The sequence below is a fragment of the Ascaphus truei genome, chromosome 18, assembly GCF_040206685.1.
Source record: "Ascaphus truei isolate aAscTru1 chromosome 18, aAscTru1.hap1, whole genome shotgun sequence".
NCBI classification, from domain to species: domain Eukaryota; kingdom Metazoa; phylum Chordata; class Amphibia; order Anura; family Ascaphidae; genus Ascaphus; species Ascaphus truei.
Window position 1 is genome coordinate 4971103 of NC_134500.1, and position 11734 is coordinate 4982836.

The 11734-nt window shown below is 40.6% G+C and overlaps 1 pseudogene; it reads left to right on the forward strand.

Moving 5' to 3' along the window:
- Window positions 1-708: 708 nt before the first annotated feature.
- LOC142469328 (small nuclear ribonucleoprotein F pseudogene) lies at window positions 709-6448 on the forward strand (annotated as a pseudogene).
- Window positions 6449-11734: the final 5286 nt, after the last annotated feature.

Below are 11734 nucleotides of genomic sequence, written 5' to 3' on the forward strand. Positions count from 1 at the left end.
TGAATTTCCAGGTGTGCTAAAAACCAATAGAGAATCAATTTCTGCTCTTCAATCTTTACAGATTTGTAAATATTGAATCTTCGGGTTTCCCAATGTGGATTTAAGACGGCTGCAAAAATATTCAATAAAATCCAATGGACATATTTATTGTGATTGTGCATTATGGATTATCCTATTTTAATTCCATTGATTGAGCCATGCATTTCTTGTTGTTGTGGGTTTATATAGCAGGGTAGGGTTAATCCACACTTCCAGAAGTGTGATCATTTAAGTTTTAGTTAGCATCAAAATGAAGAAGAGTGAAAGGCAAAGCAATATCCAAGATGAAAAAAAACGGATCCAGAGGGGGCTCACATATATATATATATATATATATATATATATATATATATATATATATATATATATATAAAAAAACTGGGGGGTATAAACTCTAATATATATATTAGAGTTTTTACACCCCAGTTTTTTTGCCAAGCCTGAAAGGGCTAATGATGTCGCAAAATTAATTAGTAAACCTCAACAGAAATATCGCCACGCAGGAAGTTTTGCAGTCAGGCCGCGAGACGTCACGGAACCGGAATTAGGGGTCGTGGGACCTGCTCTATGTCTTGGCTGTTGGTGTGTGCGGAGACATTTTCTGCTTGGCTCTGGCAGGGGGTTTAAAAGATGCTGCGGGGGGGGGGGGGAGATTTTTGGGTGCTGCTGATGACGTTTCATGGCGGCGGCATCATCAGTTTGCCATGGAACCTTAAGTCCCATCTCAATGGAATCACGGGTAAACCAGCGATGTGGGGTGTGGAATGCAAAGACCATATGGTTTCTGTAGATGGATATATGAACATGTACATTGCAAACACAGCAGTATACATGAATGGGGCCTTGTCTGCACATGTTGGAGAAGTTTCAATAAGGTGTAACAATGGGTTATATACAGTATATGGGGTGTAGAAAAGGATGAAGCAGCTCGAGAGATGAGATGAGAGGTCTTTTGGAGTCAGATCTCAGATGATAAGTGCTGCATGTGGTAGGGGTGAGGAGCTTGTTCAGATACTAGGGATAGTTTGCCCAGAAAGTATTTGAAGGCAAGACAGGAAAGGTGAACTTTGAGCCTAGACTCAAGTGATGACCAATCTAATTCTTTGAGCATTTCACAGTGATGTGTGTTGTAGTTGCATTGGAGGACAACACGGCTTATTGCATTGTAGAGGGTGTGTAGTTTGCTAAGGTGGGTTTGGGGTGTCGAGCCGTATACTATGTCCCCATAGTCTATAATTGGCATCAGCATCTGCAATTCGATATGCTTTCTAACCAGCGGACTTAGGGAGGATTTGTTCCTATAAAGTACACCTAGTTTGGCATAGGGTTTGCATGTCAGGGTATCAATGTGCAACCCCAATGTTGGGTACACAGCTCCATCCCGGTTGCTCTATGTTAAGCCTCACTGGGCCCATCTTGAATTTCCTCTGCTCTCCACGGACGAGCCCTGGCCAGGTCTACTAGACTTGGAAGTGCTACATTCTATGTTTGCTTTTCACTTTTTATTTTAAACCATTGTTTTCTGTATTGTACAGTATTTCTTTACTGTACCCTTCTTATTAAACCTTTAATGTGCTCCATGGCTACCCAGCAAGAGCGTTAAGTTAGAATCTTATTTTTTTTTTTTTTTAATTAGTAACCCTCTGCATGCCAGTGATATTTCCAGGAGCCTGGTGTCCCCAACATTTGCAGAGGTCTCCTTGCACCCTGAAATTGAAGTGGGTCTGATTCCCTGTGTGAGTCTGGGGTTAACCAGGGAGGGGGGTTGGTGGTCCCTATATAAGAGCAAGAAGTTGTTAGGTCGATTCTCCTTCATAGCCTTGTTGGTGGCAATACTACTGTACCCCCTAGGGAGCTTATACTAGGATTGCTGTTTGTGCACACAGAGTGCCTGGGACCTGTTCAGGACTCCCCTGTGGTCTGTGGGATCAGGGTGCTGTTCTGGTGACAGTGACTTTGTCCTCCTGACCTGATTAGGAAGAAGATGGTGTTGGCAAAGCCTACATACAGTACCTTCCTATATTATTTATTTTTGTACTGCTGGGGGACAAGTACAACTTCTGTTTTCATAGCTGCTACTATTTTCTCTAGGATGCCTGTGTCGTTTTCAGCTGCTATACCCATGGCCATGTCTGCAATGATTTGCGTGTCATTTCCCAGAATCCTTTGCTGCATTGGAAGCACTGTTTGCTAGAAGATGACGATGTAAAGTAGGGTTGCAGATCTGTCTGAGACACGCACATGTGCTCACAAGTGATTTTTTCATTTGCTGTACTCTTATCAGAAGTTTCCATCCATACATTACTTACACGTACTTAAAAACAAGAGGCAACGCTCAATGTATTACTTCCTGGTAAAACATTTAATAAATACATGAATATAATATGTCTGCCAGAGTCAGCCTCAACTTGCTATTGGTGACCACAGTGGCAATCTTTGCTTTCTTTTCTCCGATTTCCAACAAATTAAGATTGTGATATCTTGTGAACCAGAGTTCCCAACCTGGTGATGCAGCGGTTTATCTCCGGAAGACCCAGAGTTCAGATAATGTAAGAATATACATATATTTATATATATATATATATATAAGAAAAAATGCAGTAGCGCCACTAGTGAAACAAGGTGATTAAAACAATATAAAAATAATAAAAATTGAAAAAAAAATATATATAAACAATGATATATCAATCTAAAAAAAACATATATATATATAAAAATCTAACGTGCCAATAATAGTGATTACATATATAACAAACAAAGAAAGAAAAACAAAAATGTAGAAAGTCCAACCCTTAGTACAAGTCCAGAAAAAATTCAAATACGGAACAAGATGATAGCCAGGGACCCACGGCTGCTCTCAGAAGGAATAACCAATTCCAGCAGAAATCTATAGAAAGAGAAGAACAGAGAGCGCACGTCCCATAGTGTAAAAAAGTAAGTTTAATGTTAAAAAAGAGGACAAGGGGATTAAGGACACTCACAAAAGTACAAGAATTAAAAGCAGTTTGTGATATAATCACCACCAACAGGGCACCACCGTCCTGGAACACACCAATGGATCGATATCCCATCCGGTTCACCTCCAGCAATTTGGATTGAAAACACTGTCTCTTTGCTTATAATGCGATTTAAAGTTGTCAGCCTCAGATCAGCTCCATGCGCTGTCCGGCTGTAAAGCGCGCACTGCGTGATGACGTAGTGTCGTGGTGACGTATCCTGATGCGTTTCGTCACAACAGTGACTTTTTCAAAGGGAATACCAACATGGTGGAGGGCTCGGTTTTTATAGGCACACCTACATAGAGGGGAGTGGTCAAAGGAGCGACCAGCGGCCAATCGTCAGTGCCTATACAGAGAAGCTAAGACACCGGTGATTAGCCAATGGAAACGCCCGTAGCCATCCCTGTACATGAAAAAACCAATGCTGCACAAAATACAATATATTAATAGGCATATAAACCGCAGGTGTTTGATAATAAAAATCATATATCATATATCATATAAACAAAACTAAATGACAAACAAAAATAGAAATGTAAGATGATGAATGATAAATAATAACAAATTATAATAATAATAATTACAACACACAACAATAAAAATACTTAACATATGTGTGTGCTCGGGCATGCAAATGGACACATAAAATCATGTCCCACATACATACACAATACACAAACAATGAAGGACCCTCAATTATAATATTTACAATCAAAAAATCACATTAAAAATTAAATATTAAATAATAAATATATGTCCATATGTATATATTAATACACATAACCCAGGTCGATTGGTGGAAATATAGGTGAAAAATAGCGCTCATGCAAACAATGATAATTTAGAAACCTGTGATATAAAGTCCAAAGGGTAGTCCTGGAGCTGCCCAAAGAAGTTAGTCTGGTATCTTCTAACCAGACTTGGTAACGTAGAAGAAAAACACCTCCTGTGGCGCTGAGGCAAGGGTAAGGATGGGATTGTAGACAAAGTTCTTCTTTTGATTGATTACCTCAAGAGAAAAGACAAAACATGCAGACAACACTGCAATAGTGCATTACCCAGGGACAACAAGGATTTTAAATAAAGAGAGCAATTTAATACACTATAAAAAAACACATTATAAAACACAATGATTCCAATAAAAAACTTTCTGTGCCTCTGCACTAGAACAATGATTCTTGAAACTTGCTCCGCCTTAGTAAAATTGGAAACCTACTCACCAAAAGTGACTAGGACATACGCATTTGTTTAAGGGTCTTGTCAACAGGTAAACCGCTTTCCGTGGGGTGAATTGCGCCAGTCAACGAAGGAGGATCCCCTTCTATGCTCGGAGTCTGCTTGCTGCCAGAGTCTGGTCGATCAACTCCTCCTCTGACGTCACCACTTTGATTTCACAGCTACGGTGTCCCTGCGATGCCAAAAAACCTCCTACGCGTTTCGAAACTCCAAATAGTGGGTCCCTGACGAAGAAACCCACTATTTGGAGTTTCGAAATGCGTAGGAGGTTTACCTGTTGACAAGACACTTAAACAAATGCGTATGTCCTAGTCACTTTTGGTGAGTAGGTTTCCAATTTTACTAAGGCGGAGCAAGTTTCAAGAATCATTGTTCTAGTGCAGAGGCACAGAAAGTTTTTTATTGGAATCATTGTGTTTTATAATGTGTTTTTTTATAGTGTATTAAATTGCTCTCTTTATTTAAAATCCTTGTTGTCCCTGGGTAATGCACTATTGCAGTGTTGTCTGCATGTTTTGTCTTTTCTCTTGAGGTAATCAATCAAAAGAAGAACTTTGTCTACAATCCCATCCTTACCCTTGCCTCAGCGCCACAGGAGGTGTTTTTCTTCTACATAACCCAGGTCACTCATCATTCCATAAAAATAAATTCACAATTCAACTCCATTAAATATACAGTGAAATATATACATATATAATTATGTATGTAGAGGAGAAATTACCAAATCAATAATCACATGAGGAAGCATATAAAAAATGCTTATTCAAATAGCAATAATATAAATTCTTATACCACAACTATGATGAAAAAGGGGGGATATTTTTTACCCATATGATTTCAATGTGATTAACTCAATCAAAATGTAGACTTCAAGGCTAAAACTCTATAAAAACTCTATATATTATAGGACTAAAAAAGGAGTGGAGAAGGGAGGAAAATACATAAAAATGGTGGGAAGAAATAGGGACGGGAAAGAGGGGGGAGGTGAAAGGGAAAGAAAAGTGAAAAAGAGAAAAAGGAGAGGGAAAAGGGGGGAAGGAAAGGGGAAAGGGAAGGGGGGGAAGGGAAAAGAGAGAGAGGGGAGGGAGGGGAGGAAGGGGAGAAGGGGGGTAGGACAAGATGGGGGAAAGAGATAGGGAATAGGGAATGGAGGATGGGGAAAGGAAGAGGAATAGGAAAAGAAAGAACTGTGACGGGGGGAAGAGGGAAAGCAAACTAGTAAGACAGAGGAATGGGGAAAGCAGAGTCAATGATACCAAAGCTGGGGATTACACCAAAGTACTAGTGTCCAAACATTCATTGAGTCCACCAGGGGTTAGGGTACCCAGCTGGTGGATACAATATGTCTCCCTTCGACACAACGTTTTGTATCTATCCCCCCCTCTAGCAGAGACAGGAATGTGTTCAATACCCATAACTAGTAAGGAATCTGGATTCCTATTATGGTAGCATTTAAAATGTGAAAGATTATGGGTACTGAGACCATGTATCACATTCCTCCTATGCTATATATATATATATATATATATACACACGTGTTCTTGTGTCTTTATATATATATAATTTGGGGTGGTGGGCTGCTATTTGAACTGCTGTTGGCTATGTTATATTGTTATGTTTCCAGAGACTGGGAAATAATCAATTCATCCTCATGCCAGTCTAAATAATGGCAGTAGGATTTAATTTGCTCCAGTATGTTGTGAAAAACAATTGATTTTATTAAAGTATGGTAAATGTCTATTAGGACACATAGTGGAGAAAAACTGATTTCTTGTCCTATATTATTATTTACCATTTAATTTATTTTTATTTAGTATATTATTGTATACTAAAATTTCCTTTTTTTTTTTAAAGATGCCAAATCATTTATCAGTGCAGTACAACTGGAGATTGAGGACAGAAACACAGAAATTACATGGCATAGCAAACAAATACATTAACATGTTATCACAGTGATACACAAGGTGAATAGGTCAATGCTCAGAGTCGCTTGCAATCATTACAAGCCATGATCCAAAGAATGCACATCCTCATACGTAAAGACGTCAGTACTGTGAGGTTAAAACAAAAAGAGGAAGCAAGCCAAAGAAAATACCAAAATGAAAGACAATGGTGTCCACGTACCCAAGCAAAACATCTTTATTTTGCTCGCCTGGGAGTCCATGCTGTGCTGAGCCTGCTACTCACAGGGATGTGCTCACAAACTTTTAGAACACATGATTGTGAATAATATTGGGTAAATACAAAGCATATGCTGACCCCCTGCTGCCTCTCATCTGCCTCTATGGGAAGCCTGGCTGATCTCTGATGGCTTGGATCCAATTAAAAGTTTGTGCTCAATTAGCCAAGATGGCTGGACACGTTGGACCAGTATTTGTTTAAAAGACATTGGCATCTAAATAGTTGTACTGTACATGAGTGGCGGTGAAATCTGGAATGGGGAGATAGTGGCAGAGAAAGGTGAAGAGTTAGCCTTTCTTATACAAAGGTCTGTGCCTTAGACCCATACTGAGTATTGGTGTTAAAGGGAAACTAACAGCCTGGTGCTTGCAAACATGGAGCGGATGATGATGTGTGTGTGTGTGTGTGTGTGTGTGTGTGTGTCTAGGTCCTCTAACCTCCAGGCTGCGTGAGGGGGACGGCTGCCGAGAAAGCTCCGGTGAGGATTGCGGTGGTGCAGGGAGTTGTGAGCAGGCAAGCGGGTCGCCGGTGCTCCACTGAGGGCACCGCCATTTTGTTTGTGCGCACCCATGCGCAGAGAAGGTTCGCTCATGCGCAGATGGTATCTGGAGTTGCGGCGGCCATCTTGCTACGCCCCGCGCATGCGTAGGAGCCAGTATAGCGGCGGCCATTACACCCACAGCTCCGCAGGGGAACTACAGCTCCCATGAGGCTTTGATCTGCAGACCAGATGTTGCCAGGCAGCCAAGGGAATCATTTATATATATATATATGAACAGAGAGCGCATGCCCCATACGTATAAAATTATTTAATAAAGGGAAAGGGGGGGGGGGGGGTATAGCGTTTTTGAATTAATAATAATTTATAATGTAGGTTTCTGATATCACACTCCCGGTTTGACCCAAATCTAAACAAGATGACTACCGTATCTTCTTCATTTAAATGAACTGGGTGGTGATCCCCAAATGTCTGCACCCCCCCCTCGTCCCCAGGGTTCAGGTAAGATAAGAAAAATAAAATAATGTCATTATACCTGGGATTGTCGCCTTAAGCTTTGCTCTTTGCATATTTAGAATGATTGTAGAATGTGTTTACAGCATATTTAGGCAACCTTTCCCTTACTGGCGATTAACTACAGTGGTTTGTATTCTGTATTCTGTGCTGCTTGCTTTGTTGATTCGAATTTAGCTCCTGGGTATAAACCCAGGGGTGTCTAACTCCCGTCCTCAAGGGCAACCAACAGGTCAGGTTTTAAGGATACCCCTGCTTCAGCACAGGTGTTGCAGTCTTCGACTGCGCCACTGATTGAGCCACCTGTGCTGAAGCAGGGATATCCTGAAAACCTGACTTGTTGGTGGCCCTTGAGGACTGGAGTAGCCCGTCCCTGCTATAGATTGAGTATTATATTACACAATTTTACAAGGTACTTCTCCCTTACTGTAACGCCAGTATGCGTTGATAAGTTGTACTGCACCTTTGGTTCCTGCATTACGGTGGCAGCCTCCGATGCATTGCCAGGTACGTCCATTTCACAGCGTAATCTCAAAATGCCATAAGAGAAAAGTAAATAAGAGAAGGCAGCGTAACTCACATACTGCATCTTCATTTCAATCAAGTGAGGGGCAAGGTGCAGAGAAAGCAGCCCTGTAGCAGCCCCCGTCACCTGTGCATTGCTTATAAGAATAAAGCAGAATACAGTGTCCGTATCTGCAATCCTACCTTTAAGGTTTAGTTTAACAATAACATTTGTGATGAGGGGTCCCGCACATCTCTGGGGCATTGCGTTTGAAATTGCACACACACTGCACCATTTATCATAGGCTGACATGTGTCATGTTTCAGGCTGCAGCTCGGAGAGGTTACAGCTCACGGTTGCCCCTTTGTTCATCAGCTGCCTAGACTCCCGAGCACCCCTCTGCCTTGATGTTTCTCTTTCTACTTGGATTATTATTAACCCCACCAATGCCGCCAATAGATCCCTCTGACATCTAAGGATGGGCTCTCCTTCTCCCTGCTGCCTTGGGATACAGGGTGTGTGAGGCTTCTCAGATACTGGCACTAACGTTCAGCAATAAGAGCCGTGCGTCGGCTATACTGCTCACCACCTCCTTGTATTATTAAGGTATCCTTTATATATGTAGTACCCGCCATGTACACAGCGCTTTACTACATTGCAATAGGAGCTAAATCGTGTACATTACAAACAATGGGAATAAGTGCAACAGGTAAATGATAAAATTAAGGTGAAGGCGATCCTGTCCCAAAGAGCTTACACTCTAAGTGTTATGTTGGGAGGCTTACAGACACATCAGGAATAAGCCAACAGTATTACTTGTCTATTACAATACCATAAACAGCACAGGATATGTTTAGATAAAAGATCAGGTGCTGTTTTATAACAGTTTTATTACAGCCGGGAGACTATAGCCAGGCCTGTTCTCTAACACAGCCTTCATGCAAAGAGTTAATACAGGTTCACTGCATACTGCCATTACTAAGCAAACACTGGCTGCAAAATACGTGCTGTGACGTACACATTGTCTTCTGAGAATAGTGATTTTTAACAGCAGTTTCCCTAACTTGGTTGTTTTTAAACCCCAGGATAAGAACCAGGTGGTTCCCAGAGCTGAAACCCGCCATGTCCAGCCCCTGAGGACCTCTGGTTCCCGGAGATATACAGTATAGTATTCCCCTCCAGGGAAAAAACATGGCGGGTTAAATCTCCTACATATGTAACACGGGCAATAGGAACCGTAAAGTCCTCTGTGAGGCAGAATATCTCATAACAAGTCATGGTGCTCCTTCTACCAGGATGTAAATCGCATGTCTGCCGGCTTCCCAGACTGTTAAATAAAACTGAGCTTGCGGGTAACTGCTGCTTGTGAAATGTTTGTGCGTTGAATGAACAGCTCTCCTCCTGTTTACAATCAGGGAGTTTATAAAATAAATATCTCCCAGAACTGCAATGTATAACGCTTTATGAGAAAACCCTGGCTGACTTGGTGTGAGAGTTGGGCTCTTGGCGATTTTCATGCTTTGGTTCTAAACTAATTTTAGGTTTTGCACAGAAAAAAAAGACACAATTAATTATCTTATTTTAAAAAAGGCATTAAAGTTGTGCTCCAATAGCCTGTTGTTTTGGCTTTCCTTCTAAAAAAATCTTAAAGGTTTTGCATTTGGTTTTGGAACGTACGGTTCTGGGCAGCTCTGACTTCACACATCCGTTTTTGCCCATCTGTAATTCCATTGGGCTCTTCCTTGAACCAGCACAGTACGTTGTGACGCAGGCCTTGCTGGGAGGAGATGTCTGGAAAACAATGGTTTTAGAATTACCTTGATCTATTCCCCATAACCATACGTAAATAAAACTTTATGTTTCCAGATTTTATTATACAACTGCACTTTTTTAACTTCCCAATCATGAGTTTTCCATGAATTGCATTATTCCCTGAAATGTTGGGATCATTACAATATTCTTTCCTCGGTTAGGTATAACCTTTATCTGTAGTATATGTTGTGGCGATTTGAGTTAGGCTTTTGTGTAATTTTGCAAATAATATTGCCAAGCCAATAGGAATAAGAGGTAAAGGAAGCTGCAGGATTCGAGGTTGTTCACGTTAAAAAATAAATGATGATTGTGGCTTTCAAGGTTAGAAGTTAGAATGTATTTGAAAGGAGAGCCATGTGCAAGTAATATAATAGGAATAAGGTACCTGTTGTAGAATAATTTAAAAAAAATTGCATTTGTATCATAGTTAAAAATGACTCGTCAGAAATTGGCACATTAGAAAGGAAAGTTTATTTTAGCAGAAAGGTTTCTTTCCTTTAGCAATTTTGTTTTTTGTTTACACACCAACACACTCACGCACGCACACACACACGCACGCACGCGTACACACACACACACACACACAGACACACTGAACTCCTCCATAAACGCTTCCATGCCATTTCTAAATATTCCATTTACATAAACTGATGATGTTAATTGATTCGTATGGATGCGAGAGCATCTCTCAAAGGTAGACTAACCAAGGGTTCATCGTGAGGAGCCCCTAGTGAATCAGTACCCATCTGATGCAAAACTGTGAGTGGCCGGGTTGGAGAAAGTCCAGGACTTTGGTGGAAGGACAGGAGTCATTTTTTTCATTACAGCAGAATACGGTTTATCTATTAATATTGTAATTTATTTAATCAGAGCCGTGTTTGGTGAATGGCTCAGACAAAGCTGATAAGGGGCGGCCAGGCTGCGCTGTTTCAGCAGATGTTTGCTTATTGCCATGCCAAGAACCGAAAGTAAGGGTTACGCAGAAAACGTATCGGTGTTTCAGGTGTGAGAGCAGCAACCTTCAGTCACCAGTAACACATTGCTTAACAAGGCTGGGGGGTTACTATTTAAATATTGTTTTCTAATTATTTTATTAGTTTATTTATTTTTTATATGACTAAGATAAGCATTTCTATATATCTTTAACTTTCCTGGTTACAAAGATCCTCTGCTAGCCCTGTATACCACATCAGTGGTCAAAACAGCAGTAAAAGTCTGATGGTGCCACGGAGTATCACTTTCTCTACCAAATAAGGGTAGAACATAGTAACTAATTAACACATCTTTATCCAGATTAAAGAACAATAGGCAATTAAAACCAGGCAAAAAAGTCAAACCATCCATGAAACCACATAGCGGATACGGTGAATTAATAATCATGTTTGGAAATGCGTCTTTGCGTTTAAGGCGCTGATCATTTATACTTTGTAAAGAGATTACCGCATGCCACGAGTTTGAGTTTGTGCTTACATTTTGCTCAAACACGTCACTGCCTTCCTAAAATGAGTGTTAAACTCTCTTACATTATACAATATTTAAAGGGCTGGATTTACTAAAGGGTAATATTTCTGTGTTCAAATTTGGGAGTAAAAAAAAGTATTTAGATTTATCGCTGTGCTCGGTAGCATTTATTATTCAAAAATCCGCTGGGACTTGAGAGAATGACTACATTGTGTTCAATTACCATTAAATAGCGCGTGCGATGCAAATAAGTGTTAACTCCCAGAAATCTGCATTAATTGGAGCTAGCGATGCAATTGTGGAAGTTGGGGGGAGATGGGGGAGATATCCCACTTCTCTACCAGAGGGTTTTGTAATAGGATTTCTTACAAACCCCTATGGCAGAAAATAATTTAACCCCTTTGGTGCTTGACGCTAGCGAGGCATTGCAAAGAAATGCCTTTAGTCACCAAATAAGTTGAACACCCTACAAGACGCGTTTATATGTGC